The 17610-nt window shown below is 38.9% G+C and overlaps 1 protein-coding gene across 3 annotated transcripts in view; it reads left to right on the plus strand.

Annotated features, from left to right (window-relative positions):
- The window catches only part of SORCS1 (sortilin related VPS10 domain containing receptor 1), a 467290-nt gene that overhangs the window by 142556 nt on the left and 307124 nt on the right, over positions 1-17610 (plus strand). The gene's annotated exons all lie outside the window — the stretch shown is intronic.

Genomic DNA, 17610 nt, shown 5'->3' on the forward strand with positions numbered 1-17610 from the left:
TGTCAAAAAAATATACACATTTTAAGAAAGGAAAAAGAAAACTATTAAAATTGTAATACTCAATATATACCGATAACAAAAGATGAATACAAGTCATGTGTATACATATTTTTGGCACCCTTGGTATTTGGCACAGGGTGGATGGACCTCAAAAAGAGGGTGCTGTATTTAAGGCATCAGTGGATGGGATTTGGGGTGTCCAAAGAAGCTCCTGATGTTGGAGATATCTCAGAAATGAAGAAGCCACAGAGGTGGGAGCCTGAAAATCTGTATCGAATACTGGCTGATCTCTGAATTCTAAGGGTTCTGACAGCGGACAGAAACAGCTTTAAGGCTAAAAGAGCTGAAAAGGGTTTCAGCTGCTTCCTGCCATGAAAATGGAGTTTAAAGTTGAATTCTGCCCAGCCAAGAAAGGCTTAGTAAATACCTTGAGCTTTCCATTAAAACACAGAAGAAATATACATTAAGACTAGAACTAAGGAATTTTCCTGCAGACTAAGTGAAAATCCCAACTGTCTCATCCTGATAAAGTGTAAAGCTAAGGTTCCATGAGCTCCAGGTGATCAGACAATAATTTTTTTAACAGCCTATTAGGAGGAAAAAAAAATCTTCATAAGAGGATAGCAAAATCCTGTCCTCTGCAACCTATCATCCATCAATGTTCAATACACAATGAAAGATTTCTAATCACACAGTGAAAGTGGAGGATGTCACCTATGGTCAAGGGAAAGAGAGGACAAGTGAAACCAGTCTGAGCGTGTTCCAGATGGTAGAGTTAACAACAAAGACATTAAAGGAGCTATGACAAATATGTTCAAGACTTAAAGGAAAGCATGGTCATACTGAGAGAATACTCGTACGGTAGATGGGGATCTCAGAAGAGAAATGGCAACTATAAAAAAAAAAGCTCCAAACTGAAATTCTAGAAGTAAAAAAAAAATACTATATGAAATGAAAATATTTGTTGGATGAGGAGATTGGACAGAGTGTAAGGAAAGATCAATAAACTTGAAGATAGGTCAATAAAAATTGCCCAATCTGAAGAACAAAGAGAAAAGAAAAATTTCCCCCCTCTAAAAAAAGAAAATAGCAGAGTTATAGTGACCCGAGGAAAAAAATAAATCAAGCAATTTATAATCTGTGTACGTAGAGAACCAGAAAGAGAGGAGAGAGAGATGGGGTAGGAAAAAAATCTATACCTATCCTAAAAATTCTCAAATATGATTATAAAATATTAAATATAAGAAGCTCCGCAAACTTCAAGTAGAAGAGATACAAAGGAAACCACACTTTGCTCTATTATAGTCAAGCTTCTAAAAAACATTGCTTGTGTTTCAAAATTCATTTTAGACAGCACTATTATCTAATATGGAGTTGATTCTAAAGGAACTTTTAATTGTTACATCAGAACTACCAGTGGAACACAAGGATATAGAAGGAACATTCTAGATTTATGAACAAATAGCCCAGGGTTTGAATTCTTGCTCTGATGATCAATGACTATATCCTTGGAGAAAGGGGCACTCTGTGTCACATTTCATCATCTGTAAGATTGTCAGTAACCATAGGTACCCTCCAGGGCTGTTGTGAAGCTTAAATGAGATAATAGTGCATGCACAGACTTAACATGCCACGTAAGAGACGCTGTAAGTGCTCACTTCCTTCTCTCCTTTCTTCTTTCCAGGCATTTAGAGTGCCTTTGAGTATAAATAGTTCTGGTTATTCTATGTGATGTAAGGCATCAAGGTATGTTTTATGATAGAAAAAAAATTACTTTCTAATTCTAAGTCAGATGTCATTGGTAAATGTAATTTGATTTTTAAAAATATTTCATGTAGCATTTCTACTTGCAAGGCTTTGGCGGGCATGCATGGAAAATGTAGATCTCTGAAAATTTGTTCATCCATATTTTTAAGCAACTTCATGAGAAGTTAGTTCTTGTTGGCTAATGTTTTCATTGTATTCATGTGTCCGTGAAGTTTCAGGATGAAATCATCTTTGAAATATGTTCATAAGTATGTGCCTATAAAGAGAAAATTCACTGCCATGTCTTTCAGTACCACATGAACAATGGTGAGAATGAGAATTCTTACAATTAAGGATGGCGATCGTGATCTCACTTCTGAAAACTTAAATTGGTTTAGCTGTGCCTATGGCTTTGCAGAGACACCTGAGAAATACTTGAGACATCTGTTGGACCATTTACATGTTAGTAAATAAGCATTGATGTCAGTGGAAATATTTCTAATTTGGTTGAAAAGATAAACTCATCATTCTCACCTATTAATTATCGATCTATCCTGTTGAAATCCCACCTTTTGATTATTGAAATAATGCTTCCGTAGGACTTGTTTCCCACTGAAAGAAGGTTTATGATTCTCTTTTATCATTGATTAATATGTATCAGCCTGTTTATAAGTATGTAATCCCTTATTACACTCCAGTTCCTCTTTTAGATACAGTATATTGGTAATTTCCATCAACCCAGAAATAGGTGAAAATCATTTGTTCTTGAACTTAAAATTTCTTAACAACTTGCTTAAAAAAAAATCCATTTTGTCAGCTCTCTTATTAATTATCACCCTAATTATGAATACCAAGTTAGATGTGACATTTACAGGTTGGGAATAGGGCCCTGGACAACTTAGTGGTAACAAGTATTATGCCATTGGTTCCCCTGCTGTAAAATGCCTCACAATTACTGTTGTTTTAGACTTCTGTTTTGCTGTTGCTGTTGTTTTGTATTGAGTTCTTCAATGAGGAATTTTGTGGTTAAGTGAAACAGAGATAGCAATGCATTGGTGAACTTGACCAGCGATTACTATTTCTAAGAATGGCTATTGGTACAGGCTCAATCTGGTTTCAAAGGCAATGAGAGTGTTGCTTATGGGAACTCTAGTAGTGACAAAGGCATAAAAATCCTTAGGAAGCAGGAATCATTCTTTACTTGAATAGCTGACCACATTCAATTATTACTTCACAGAAAAAAAAAACACGAAAACACCAAAAAAAAAAAAAACCCACAAAACACACACACAAAAAAACAGTGCTGTTTTTGGTGGAATCCCTGTTGTCTTATGGAAAGAGAATAGCCACTCTCTCTGTTTTTAGAATTCCATATGTTAGATTGTGTCCACTGCTTATAAGATACATTATATAAGAAAATAATATCAGAATGCAACTGCGTATAATTATTCTGAGTTAATGAGGCAATAAACTGCATGTTGTTGCCAAAATAAATATTTAAAAGCTAACACTGGTTTGAATGTCCTTTTTTAGTACCTTTGGTATTTCATTAATTGGACCAACAGTTAAATACCCCTGAGCCAGGAAGCTGGGACACATGACAGAAAATGTATATAATAAGGCTTCTGATATCACAGAGTTCGCCATAGTCTGTCGTCAGGACTAATCAGATGTTCATTATTTGGTTATTTCCTATCCTTAAAAAAATCATACTGGGGGGAACAACATATTAACGGTGAATTTTAACCAAACTCGGATAATATTCCAATAATATTAAAATGTAGTTCTAGTAAGCTCTGATCAGCAACACAGAGCTTTGTCTTTTCTAGAATGTTTCATTGTCCTGGTTGTATCTTGTGATACTGATCCTTTTAGGGACTGAGAGCAAAATCAAAGCCATAAGAAAGAGAAGGCAACAGAGAGAATGTCTTAAGAGATGAGTGCCCGTAAAGATGTTTTTTTTAGCTGTTGAGTTCAGATAAATTTCTGGAAATGGTAATAGTTTGATGAAGGAGAAGTGCCCCTCCTTAAAATATAAACTAGTTTCCTTGTCCTTGAAACTGGGCACAGTTCTCTTTTACATTCCCACATTTCACGGACTAGTACAGTACTATGGAATCTCAAGCTTAGCTGTCTTGGCTAATGCATGCGCAGTGTGGGAAAAGCATGATGCTTACCTTGGAAGGCAGAAACACAATTTTGTTAGCAATTCCTCTATATCAATATTTAGTTCCTGTGTGTGTGTGTGTGTGTGTGTGTGTTGTGTGTGTGTGTATTATTCTTGTAAGTCAGCACAGTGAGAATCATAGGCATTAAGTCGTGGTTCAATCTAAAGATTGTGTTTTCCTTGATCAGATTTCAGTAATGGGCTTGCTTTCTTGTGGTTAAAACATGCCATTCAGCCTCTTATACACAATCTAATCCAAGAATATGTTCTACCTCTTTTAATTATACTCGACCATTTCCAGGTACCAAAATCCTTACATAAATAATTACTGTAGTTTGGCTAAAGTAGTTTGATAGTTGGCGACATGGGATTTGGAACTCTACAAAGATGATGGAAGCCAGTAGGTTTGAATGGGTTTTTACATCAGAAACTCAAGAACCTTCGATGAATGTTTGGTGCTTGTAACATTTTCTGAGCTTCTCATAAGAGATGCATGAGAGTTTCAAACCCTGATAGGCACAGAAAAAATCAAGCAGCTGGGAATGCATTTGTGAAGAAGGAGGTAACAGGAAGAACAAACATCAGAACAGTCTCTCAAATGCCCCCTGGTACTGGGATGGAACCCTGTCTGTCCTACCTGTCTTCCCTTTAGAAAACGAATTGTTTTTTTCTCTGAGCACTGCTGTTTTGTGTTATGTCTCGGTCTAAAATTGGAGGCAGGGAAAGAATTCCCAAAGATGGAAAATCAATTATTCTTTTAAATCCTCTGAGATTGTAAGTACCCAAGAGAAGTGATCACATTTCTGCCTCTCTCCTCTGTCTGTTTTTGGAAAAAGCACATCGGTTATATGAGAAAGAGCATCTGCATTTCTATAACCTAAGTTCTTTGCCCAGAGTTAAATGAGCTTCGGAAGGTTGCCCCAGAATTTTGTTTAGAGCCATTTTCATTAGAAGTGGTGTATATAGTGTCCACAGCTGTCATCAAATGAAGAAGTTTGTAATCTCCTAAAAAACCCAGGTTCAAGTTCAGCAATCACAATCTCACTAGAATTAATTCAGATTTAATTATTCTCCCAAGTAAAGCCTTTGACAGACTCCTGGCAGCACACGATTATAGCAAATACATTCTTACAAACAGGAAGACATTCCTTTAGCTTCCAGTATTTGGTATATTTCAGCAACATTTGCTTCCCAATTTTCTAATTTATTTTTTAGGGGCAAAGGAAGGGTGCTAAGCCTCTTGTACACTTGCAACATAAACATTTTTGAGGATCACTGGATTTCCTGGAAAATAGACTTTTTAAATCTCTCCTCTCTGAACTGTGGTCTTCTGATTGGTTCAAATCCCTTAAAACTTGTTAAGAAATTACAGTCCTCCACCCTATTTTGGGTTTTTTTTTCCGTCATAAATAAATGAAACCTTTAGTTCAAAGTTCAAGGAATCACACTTAAATGAAATAAATTAAAGCTCTTAGGGGAATGAGTGTTGGAGAAGAATGAAGAATTGACCTATTAACAGTTGTAATTCTCCACCTTGAATTATTGACAGTATGTGACATTCTAACCTTACAAATTGCAATCTATAAACAGTTTAGAAAATATGACCTTTGCATTACAATTGGTCTCACAAAGCCTGCAGCTTATTACAAAAAGCTGTCACCAGCATATTTTCCTATAGGCTGCAGAAAAGAGGGAATGCATATAACTGGAGAAATGGATGCTATTTAGACCGAGCTCAGCAAGGCCACTTACAGGCAGAAGTGATGGATGGACAGTGGCAGCAAACTTCTCAGCCAGGGTGAAAGTACTAGAAGTTGGCTTGTCATTGATTTACAGTCACCAAATAGAAAAAACTAATTAACTGGAGTTGGTCGACTTAGCACTTTTTCTCATCCACTTTTGAAACAGACAGAAACTTAGAAATTATAAATAGGACAAAGTAGCTCCAGGGTATTTTTGTCAGTCTTCCTACCTATAATTGTTCTCCAGGATAGAATGCAACTAAAAGTCACTAAACTTTGATTTGAGATGTGACTTGGTTTTTGCTCTCTGTCAGAAATGGTAGAATTAAATGTTTAGAATTCCTTTATGTAGCTTTGGCAAAAAAGTAAGTCACGGACACACGATTTTTATGTTTATCCCAATATACTCCACTAGGGTATAACTCGTTGAAATGGTTTGACATACTGGCCCATCATCATATCTGACCTGCTCTTTTTACTTGCTCTTCTTGGTCACGGCATACCCTGATTATGTTTTTTAAACATCCCCATTGTATTTGTGATGGAATATTCTCAGAGTAATGGAAATCGCACTGGAATCCTGAGAATCTATTACTGGTTCTGTCACCAAATGACAGTGTGTACTTAGGCAATTCATGCAACTTCTCTGGGCTTCAATTTCCCATAATGACAGTGATGACAATAACTAACATCCGTGGGACTACTGTCTGCTAGTGCTTTATGCACAATATTTCGGTTAATCCTCATAATAATCTGACGAGGTAGGAGTTCACATCATTGCACACCTCCACGGTAAGGAAACTGAAACTTCCAAAGTTAAGTTACCTCCCCCACGAAGTTGGTAGAGCCAGGACAGCAGCCTGGCAATCTGACTCCAGAGCCCAGACATTGAAATCAGGGCTCACAAGCCCAAATGCCTGCGAGGGCTGCACAGGCCATGTCAGTGATGGAGAGCATGGAGTTTGCTTCCGCCAATGGAGAGCTCATATCCTGTGAGCAGGAGCTACTGAGACGTCTTCCCAGCTGATTTTGTTGTGTGGGAATAGAAGCCGAGTATTGCCAGATCTTCTCTTTACTTTTAAAGAGAAGTGATCATTTCAGCTTGATATGAAAACTCCTGATTTTTAAATGCTGGCAATTGATATGCTTTGTTTTTAAACAAGTTAAGAGCCAATGTTGTATAGGACACACAAAACGTGATTTGGCATTCCTGTGGCTTAACAGTCAGCTGCCTAATGATGTACGATTTAAACGCTACCACCCTTCTACATTATAAAAACACAAGTTTGGATAAAATTATCTCTCTAAATCCCCTTCAGCACCCAAATTCTTTGATTGTTTCAAGTTTCTGGTTTCCATATGCACATCTTTTCAAACTGCTTTCTTTCAAACTTTTTACGAGAGTTTTCCCAGATAGCTGACAAAACTAATTAAGGGCAAGATAGGACAAGACCCTATCTTGTCCGCTATGCTTCTGTTACCCTAATCCTCTTTTTCAAAACCTTAAAATGTTATCTTAGATTCTTCCTCATTTTCTCCTATGGTATCCAATTACCTCACTCTTTTCCCCCTGTAATCTTTCTTCCTTTTGTTCTTGCTTATTATTTTTCCATTTCTACTCCTGCCTTACTGATATAAGCCTTCAAAATTTTACACCAGTACATTTAAATAGACTTTTAAATGCCTTCTTAACTTTAAGCCACTTATTGCTCTAATGCAGGAGTTGGCAAGCTACAACCTGAGGGCCAAATTTTGTCCATCATCTGTTTTTGTAAATAAGGGTTTTATGTAGACATATTGTCCATGGCTGCTTTCATGATACAGCTGTGGAATAGAGTAGTTTTCACAAACATTTTGTGGTCCACGTGCCTAAAATATTCACTATCTTGTTCTTTAAGAAAAAGTTTGATGATCCCTGCTAATAATCCATTTCTTAACGTAGCTGTCAGATTTAACTTTGTATCTCCAGTATTGTCTGTATCAGCTCTGCTCAGAACCATTAATCACTCTCCATACTTCAGAGGTTTTGCAGCCCATCAGAGACCATCCATAAATGGCCCTAGTCTATCTTTCCAGCTATGTTTTTTTTTTTTCACATCACTGTGATCTCTGATCAGGCTGGTTGAAATGATGAACTACAAATGTATCATGCTCACCCTAACTCTGAACTTTTGAAAATGTGCTATACCATTCTGCTGTATAATTTGCAGCCATCGTGCTTTGAAGTGTGATATTCAATGCGCATTTATGATTGAATAAAGCTAATTATTATTGAGAACATACTATATATCAAGGATGGCGGTAGGCTTGCACATATAAATAATTTCATTTGTCCCATACTGACATATTTTTAAACATGCATATCTGTACATTGTATAATTATTCATTGACCATATACTGGGGGTTCTTTCATGTCAGGCTTTATCCTAGCAAAAGAAATTATGTAAAAATAATTCAACAGCTAGATCACAATCTAATGAAAGAGACAGGTAAACAAGTAGTAAAAATGATTTGCTTAGGCCATAGTAGAAATATAAAATGCTAAAGAAGCACAGATGATATACAACAGACTCTGCGCATAGAGGGTGGGATGGCTCCATGGAGGAGAACAGAGTTGAGCTAGGTATTAGAACCTGAGAAAGCCCCAGAGGACTGGAAATTTGTGGTCATTCAATGAACAGCAAGAAGGTCAGGAATGCAGGATTGCAAGGAGAAATGACAACAGATACCACTGGAAAGGAAATACATGGTATATAGAATGGACCTTGGGTATCTTATTGAAGAATAGGAAGTTAATCCTATGGAGGTAAAGGAACTTTGAGTGTTTCTGAGCAAGTGAGTGACAATCAGATTCTACCTATATTGTGAATTCCTAGATGGCAGAAATTACGTTGTCTGTGTCTCTGTCTCCCATGGGATCTGTGGGCTCTGCCTTGAATGTAGTGAGTATTCAATAGAGAGTTATTCGTTGATTAATTTCTTCCTGCGGGTGAAGCACTTCTGACTGGCTGGTAGTCAACAACCTTTTGAGTTTTCTCTGAGCTTGATAAAATGCTGACACCAAGATAGCCCCTCCCGTCCCCTCTCCCCCACACACAAGGTAGCAAGTATTGTTAAGGTGACGAGAAGTATCAAATTCATTACATTTCTCAGTCCTGTCACCTTCAGTCTAGTAGCCAGAAGGGTTGATTGTGGCTTACAGCAAATTTTTAGCAAAATTCAAAGAAGAATTTTTGAAGAAGAAGCTGAAAGTTTATTCTTTCTTAAACCACTTAAAGTAGGATTGGGAAATACTGGTTCTCTACACTCCTTGAGGATGACATGCTATTATTTATTTTTATTTAAGCCAGAAGGAAATGAGATAATTCAGAAACCTTTAATCCAGTTGATAGAATGCAAAGGTTTTGCTCTTCCTACATATGTGTAGACAAGCGTTCAGCCTTCCATCCTGTAAGTGACAGGCATTATCAGGCTGCACTAATTGTCACAAAGTGCCAGGGGTCATGAAGGATTGCGGGCCTCTCAGCTTTGAGTGTCAGACCTCAGGTTATGTTTGTGGCATTGGCTTTAAAGAAAGAAGAAAAGACATTTTGAAACTTGGAATCTGAGATAGTTGAACCCCGTGTGAACTGCTTTATTTCTTTCCCCAACAAAAACTAGGATGATGATTTCATTCTGAGAACTTCGCCACACTGGGCACTAGAGCTGTTCCACCTCTGACTTGACTGTAAGGAGAGTCCCAGAGTCATTCTGTCTTTCGACCTGAAGCAGGTCCCCTTGCTGTGTGTCAGACACAGACAGATTTGGTAATTAGCAAGGCTGGGAAGGAATAGCCAGCAGTCTTAGTTGCAGACTGGAACTGGTTTCAGTTTCTGGTCTCCAGGGCCAATTTATCTAGGAAGACTAGTGTCTAGGTCATCTTGCACCCTTGCCAGTTCCCTTCTCCTGCCTCCCTGCTCTCATTTCCTTCTCTACTCTCACTGAGCTGTACCACATAACATACACCCTCTCTACCTAAACATCGTGTGGGCTTCACACTTGCATTCCTCTGCTCCCACACTGACTTCTTGTAAGGAATGTTCTTCCCCTTTTTTCTAGCCACTTGGCTAAACCAAGGTCTAGATGTAATAAGGCCACCTCTAGGAAATCTTTCCAGATTCCCATCCTCCTACTAGACAAGTGTTCATAGCATTTTTTATGCAATACTATCATAATATTTATCACATTGTATAAAGTACTCTGAAGATAGTGATCAACTCAAAGCCATAGAACTCATTGTTTTGTTTCAATGGCATATCCTGAACTCTCAGGCTCTGTGCTCGGCCCAGGGTCATTGCAATGATATTACAATAAGAATAGCGTGCGCTGTGCCAGTCATACTAGCAGATGCACTAGTGCAAGCAGGTGCACATTTGAACTTCGTGAATAGAGAGAAGCGTCTGGGTACTGAGTCTCACTCTAACCTAGCCACCTCCAGATCCAAAGAAAATCCCTTCATGCAAGGACATCACCTTTATCTTCCTCGTGCCTGCCTCCCTGCCAGGCACTGCCATTCAATAATTCTGCCAAGTGGTATCTGTTCCTCGAGACAGAGTGCTAAACAGTGATTTATTGCTTGAATACACATTGCTTTCATGGAAGTAATTTGTTTAAAACAACAGTAAGGCTCTAAATAAATTATTCATTCCATGCTAATTCTTCATTTTTATGTGCTGTAGTAAGCGTCAAAATAAGCAGCCTGTGGGGCATTTTATTTTTGCCACATTAATCCTGGACAGTTTAAAGGAAAAAAAAAAGGAAAAAAATCTAAAGAAGAGGTTCCATTTTCAACAAACTAGATCTCTTTTTTTCTAGAGCCTCCTGCAGCACCCAGGGAAAGAGCTCCGGCCAGTGTCCTTCCCCTCCCCCAGTCGCTCTGAGTCACATACTTACTGAAGCCCCCCTGCTGGCCCTGCGGCCCCATCACACTCCTGTTCAACACTGGGAACAGTGTAGTTCCTTTTCTCTGAAGGGAGAGATTCATAATGGTCCGTGCCCATCAGACGCCAGGAATCAGGTTCTTTCCTGGGAGATTGGCATTTCCTACGTTATACAGGGCGTTGGGTTTCTCAATTTCACTGGTGTCTTGATTTAGGATTAAAGGAATAAAAACTAAGGGAAGCAGCAGTGACATACTTATCCACTTTTTAACTGATTTTCCACATGAAATAGAGATATTATTCCTTTCTAGCCTTCTTTATCCTTCTTTACTGAAGCTCCGTTTCCTGTGTTCTGTTAGGGACACGTAAGGGACTTTGAATTTATAAGTCCTCCGTTGGCAGAGGAGCAGATAGATGGTAGATTCTTGTAAATTCTTGGGAAGTTTCTCTCCTCTTTTCTGAACTTGACTCCTCCATGTTTTATGCCTGCTGGTGGGCAAGGAGAGCTGTGGTCCTCTGCCTGTGGAACCCCACCAAAGATCTCAGTGAGTAGGATGCCAAGGTGACCCTTCAGCTCAGGGTGGTGGAAGAGCTAACTCAGTCCCTCTTTCAAGGCGTCAGCTCCAGATCAGAAGCCAAAGAGATATAAGCTTAACTGTGACCTGAGGACCAGCCCATCCCGTCTCCTATGTGAGAATAACACAAACCACCTTGCTGGGATTGTGAAGTGAATTAAATGACATATTGTGTGTAAAGCACCTGGCTCGCAGTAAGAACTTGAAAAGGTCCCCACTTACTTCTAGCTATAGATTGCTCCTTCCTTTTTATTCCTACAGTACTTACTATCTAAAGCATTCATTTCTAACCATCCAGATCTACAAGAGTCTCTCCCCAGCTCTAATGTGTAATGAGGGCAAATATCTGTTTCTTGTTTTTGCATCCTCAATAGTACTTAGAAGAACAAATACACACTGTGGTCAGTGCCTAGAAAAGCAGTTAGATAGTAGATAGATAGGTAGGAAGATAGATAGATAGATAGATAGACAGACAGACAGATAGACAGATGATAGATAGAAACAATAGGTAGACAGAGCCTAGCCTCAGGCTGATTAAAAGCAAGAAGTATAATCTTTGAAACTCTTTAAAGCTCTGTCGCCTCCTCTCCAAAAAGGCTGTGTAGCATGGTGGTTAAGTACCTGAGCTCTGGGCTCAGTTTATGTGGATTCAGATCCCAACTTTCCTACTTATGTGCTAGGGATCTTGGGCAAATTCCTTAAACTTTCTAATCTGCTATCTGAAAATGCCCCCCCCCCCAAAAAAAAAATAAACAGAGTGAAAGCAAGAAAAGAAGTATTGGCCTCATTGGATAGTTAAGAATATATATAGATTGTGTTATTCAAAATGCTTAGCACAGTGACAAAAGTTTTTAAAGTAAATTGGTGATGATAATCCAGTTAGAAAATTCCATTTAATACGAAAAGGGGAAAAAAATCAAACAAATTGACTAAAGTCATATGCGGATTTAAAATTGGCTCTGTAACCAGAACCCAGCCCTCTCGACTTCTAGCTCGGAACCCCCACTCTGCCTCCCTCCCATACAGACTCCATGTGGCTGTGGCCTCATTGTACAGAGGAAGCGAGGTCTCATGGGAAATAGGTGGAAGACTGATTTCAGATCTGTACCCTGAGGTGCTTTCATTTCTCTAGGGCTGTCCATTCATAGATAGAAAAAACTCACACGATGGGAAGTAGATCTCTGCAGTGCCCTGGCCAGCCTTCAGGTGTGTCTCACAGGTGTGTGCACAACAGCTTACACTTCTGAGTGAAAGGACGGAAAAATGCATAAACCTTTGGATTGGATCATCGACATGTTTTACAACTACTCAGCCTTCCCCAAATAGATTCACAGCATTGAATCATCTGTAGCATTTAGTACTTTAATCAGCCTAAACTTCCAAGCAGAAATCCAGTGTTTACAATATCATCCCTAAAACTGGAATTTGGTTAAACGGCAATGATCCTGTGCTATAATTACTCAGGAGAGTGTGATCCCACTCTGCTCTATCCAGTTGCTACAATAATTGCTCATGTAAGTGGAACATGTTGTTTATGCCTGGAAAGGTCTATCACCAATATAACTAGTCAGACCATCATCAGATAATGAAGTTCTTTAGGTCAGCAAGAGAACATTATGCATACGTTTGCATGGAGTTGTGAGAGTAAAGGGGGCACTGGTATGGCAGTGATTGGATGTAGGTGCAGGAGCCATATCATACTTGACCTTATAATCCATATCGTGAAATTTAAACTTTAAGATCAATGGGAGGCCACAGAAATGTTTAAAGAGTGGGAAAGATGACAAGATTGCTATTAAACAAAGATTTCAGGGGTAGCAGTGTACAGGGTGACTTGAAGGGAAGCAGGATGAAATGCTGACAGTTGTCAGAGGCACTGCAGTCTTCTAGCTGAGATCTGATGCAGACCAGACCAGGTCCAGGTGAAGGGAGATGAGAGAAGTATATGGGACTTAGTGACTGGTTAGATTTGAGGAGAAGAGAGGGGGATATGGTCAAGGAAGAATCAGAGCTCTAGCTTGGGCAATAGCAGTAGCATTTGCTAAGCCTGGCAACACTGAAGATAGAGTAGAGTGAGGTATGCAGCATCGAATGCTGTTTTAATAGGAAGAGACCTGCAAACATGTAGTGCAAACCTGGAGAAGACTGGTGCTCAAAGACACACATTGGCTTCCCTTTCCTCAGTGTCACGGTGGGTTAGCGGCAGAGCGCAGGCTCAGGTCCATATCTCCTGACTGATAGCCCAGGTCTGTTGAAATGGATTAGTCTATTGGGAAGGTATAATGAGCACATAATATGGAATCCCACACCAAGGTGGATTTACAGTGAAGCTAATGAAGCTTAAGATTCAGAGCCTTCATAGGCATGGGCTCCTGTGATGTCTGGGAGTTTGGGGAAGGTATAGATTGTTCCAGGTGAAGAGAGGAAGCCAGGTTGCAATCAGACAGCATTTCTATTATCTCATACCAAACTGCCTGATGGTATCTCAGAAGACAAGTGTGTGTATCTTTAAGGCACTGGTAATTTATTATGATCTAATTTTGCGTTCTGATAACTATTCACTTTCGAACCTCATTTTGTTCATATTTTTGTGTGGTTTTTCTTAAAGAGAAACCCCCAAATTGTATGACTCTCTCCCTCACAAAACCTGGGTGTATGTCTGATCCTAGTACTCAGTCTACCTCTTCCAACTCTCGCATGTCAGGACTGGTCAAGACCATGCTTCCTTCTAGGAACTCCTGCTTCATGCACCAAATGAGCACACGGTTTATTATGATCATTCTTCACTCTCATAAGCTTCTTATTCAAAAATTAATTCTTCTAAAAGGGTAACCTACACCATTTGTCAAATGAGGTGGTTGGAGTTAGATGATCTTTCCAGTCCATTCCAATTTTGTCTTAAGTTTTTCTTTTTAAAGAGTGGCAGAATGCTAATTTTTTTATAACCACCCACCAGCCATCTAGATGCCATTGCAGAGGATTGGAACTAAGCTCATGTAGAAGCATGTTGGTTCTGCAATTAAATGACAAAGAAGAATCACTTAACCGCAGTAGGAGTTTTTTCTCCAACAGAAATCTTTATTTTTATTAATGCCTTTTACTTGGGGATTTCAAGATATCATTTAAATTTCACTTTTAAGCCAGTTATTTTATAATAACTTTTGAATTTTCTTTGAGGCAAATTGTGTACCGTCAAACCTTAGCAATCAGCCTAGGTAAACAAACGAAACACTAATAGAGAAGTCAGTTGTGATTGTTTATTTTTTAAGAGAGTTAAATGTTTCTGTTCCTCCCTGGTCCGTCCACCTTAAGACATTCCCACAGTAAAGGGAAATATTTGAATTTAGCTTATTGACTATCTCTGGTATTTTGTTCTTGTTGCTTTGTTAGTTGTGCCGTATGGGATATCCCATATATATATATTTACATTCTTTTCATTTTTTTATTCTGACACTTGGATCACCATACTATGCATATTTTTATTCATTAGCTTCTTGCAAGTATGGTGTATTAGCCTTGAAAAATAATATTTAAAAAAAATTGTGTTGACCTCTTCAGACCTAAGAATAACAGCACAAAAACCAAGATGGAGAAGTGGAAAGGGAAAGACTTGTTTCATTTCTGTGTATTGAAGCTTAATATAAGGAAGCATGTGGACAGAGGGGCCCGTCATCATCCACACACAGTCTGCTGCTTGATGGTGTGTTCAGTTTGTGTGTGGGTTCTCATGTAGGAAGAGTCTTCATATTTAGAGAGTGTCTATAATTCAGACCGATGGTGATTGGAGAGCTTGGAGGTCTCCCTGTCTCAGATCTGTGCATCAGGGAAGTTGAAAGGGAATTTCTCCATTCCTCACATCCCCCACTCTCTCTCCTATCAAACTTGAATGGCACCCCTTTTACCTAAGCATATGGAAGATCTCCTCTCTTTGCTTTCTAGATTTCCAGAGAGAAGATAATGCAAGAAATATTTTATTGTTTTACAATTCTGAATTAATAGTTCTTTGTGTTACCTGTGTTTCTATAGCTAAGTGTCAGGTGACCTAATTTGAATAGGGACTGATTTGAAGGAGGATGGTTTGGATATAATCTCCATTCCCTTGTGAGCTGGGGGACTAAGGAGAACCTGGTGTATAGCTTGTTTCTTTAGCTGTGAAACAGTGTCCTTGGAGGGATACTCTACATGGTTTCCTTGAACTGTAGTTCTCCAAACAACCCATTGATTTGCCCGCTTCTCTGCCCCTACTCCCTACCCTCAGTGGCTTTCATGTCTTGCAGCTTTGGCTTTGGGTCTCCAGGTCTGTTCAATTTTTCTGTTTTACTATCCCTATATATAGAGGTCTTATCTTGAATATACATTTCCACATATTTTATATAATCATTTTATCATGGTGCTCTTTTAGGATTACATTGGTGCTGACATCTGGCTTTTTTCTGGGGAAAAAATCATTTAGTTCAGCATCTCCCTACTTTCTCTGGAATAATGCAAAGGATTAAAATAGAGCATCATTTAGGGCAGAGTGATTTAAATAGAGGAGTAAGACTATGAAATGGTCAACATTATCCAGTAGAAATGGATACACGTTTTGGAAATTGTCTTCTTTTTTATTATTCAAAAAAGAGGAGGAGGAAGGAGGAGGGAAAAGAATGATGCATGGGACTGAAGTGTCATTAGTCTGGTTTGGCATTGTGAGATTAATAGAATTTTTTTTTTTTTTTTTTTTTTTGAGTTGATTGTATCCCTCACCTTGAGGGCTAGCCGAGCAAGTTCTATTTTCAAGATTTGCATCAAAAAGCAACTTAAGTCTAATGGATGTGACGAGCTTGGATTTGTTTGCTGAATATAATGACCTGGCTCTAGGATTAGAGTATAATAGCCCTTTATTACAAGTATTTCTTTGCTTGTTACTAACAGAAAGAACTTGACTTTCAACAAACTGCGGGGGAAAAGACCTGAGCTGCCTTGAGTGAGAGTTGCAGTTTTTCTCATATGGAAGGAAGCTCCAGGGACAGTGCTCCACAGATCATGTGCTGGCCTTGGCCTTACATCTTAGCTGCAAATGACCTCTATAGGGAAACAGATTCAGAAGGAAGACACATCAAATTTTACTTGAAAAAAAAAAAAAAAAAAAAACGTTCTACTTTCCACAAGGGCTCTTTCAGATGCTACAGTTTGCTCTGTGCCTAACTTTGATTAGGTTCTCTGTGTGCCCCTGTTTCTGTCTGCATCACTATTGACTGTGATGTCTTGTAAGTTCTCCAGGGGAGATGCAGTGGCTGTTTAGCTCACACGTTTCAGGGTCATGCAGAGGATATTACATAAATAAACATTACAGTGAATTATATGTGGGCTCTTACAAAACAAGAAGGTCATTTGGGAATTAAACACTTTCCAGAGGCAAAAATCTAACTGCTTTCTGGCTGGCTCCACACCCCAAACTCATCGCACTCTTTCCACTGGTTGTTCATTTCGAATTGTGTTTGCACGTGCTGGGTTACCTCTGTCTGATGAGTTCAAGTGCACATGTGTGGTTATGTGTGCGTGTGCCATCATACCAACTTTTCATCCCCCCTCAGGGGCTTCTTAATTCAGTGTAGCAATTATTGATTTCTTTTCCCTTTGATGACCCAAATGGAGCGCTATTACACATTCACTTAAATCTCCCGAAAACGATGATACTATTAAACCACCCTGTTGAAATCTGCACGTAGATGTGTGTGCATTCATTGTCAGGAATCCTTGATCTGGGGATAGCCAAGTTCTGTAGTGAGTTCAATGGAAGGCCCAGCTCCTAAAGAAAGATTTCACCAAGGTTTAAAAATTGAAAAAAGAAAAAAACAGAAAAATAACAAATAAAAACGCCATTGGTCTGAGGTCAGTAAAGAGTTTTAAAAAATCACGTTTGTCTATTATAAGGAAAAAAAAAATGTTTCAGGAATGTCTGGAAGAAAGCAGAGTGAGAGAGAAGGACCTCATCTGATGCATACCAGGTCTTCAGTACTTTTGACGTGAACAGAAAGTAAGGATCCTTCATTGCTTCTGCCTCTCCTCGAGTAACGGTCCCCCTCCCAATAGGCCGTGTACCATGGGGATAGTGGAGCACAGTGGTTAGGAGTCTGTATATAATGTGCTAAACTTTCTCACCACTCACAAGCTGAATAACGTGAGTCACTTAAGTCTCTGTGGGCTTCAATTTCCTCATCAGAAAAAAGAAGTGATAATTACTTGAAATAATGGAATTTGTCTGGCATACAGAGTAGGCATCCAATAAATGCTGGATGTTATTAATAATAGCAACTACTTACATTTGCTTAGTACTTTAACATTTAAACAGTTTTCCCATTTCCTATTGTGTTTGTTTCCCACAATTCTAGAAGACTAAGGAGAGAGATAACATTATCCCCGCCCCCGCTTTTTTTAATAAGAGAAGTCCGTTCAGTACTTGACTTATTCGAGGTCAT

The sequence above is a fragment of the Rhinolophus ferrumequinum genome, chromosome 16 (genome assembly GCF_004115265.2).
Source record: "Rhinolophus ferrumequinum isolate MPI-CBG mRhiFer1 chromosome 16, mRhiFer1_v1.p, whole genome shotgun sequence".
NCBI lineage: Eukaryota > Metazoa > Chordata > Mammalia > Chiroptera > Rhinolophidae > Rhinolophus > Rhinolophus ferrumequinum.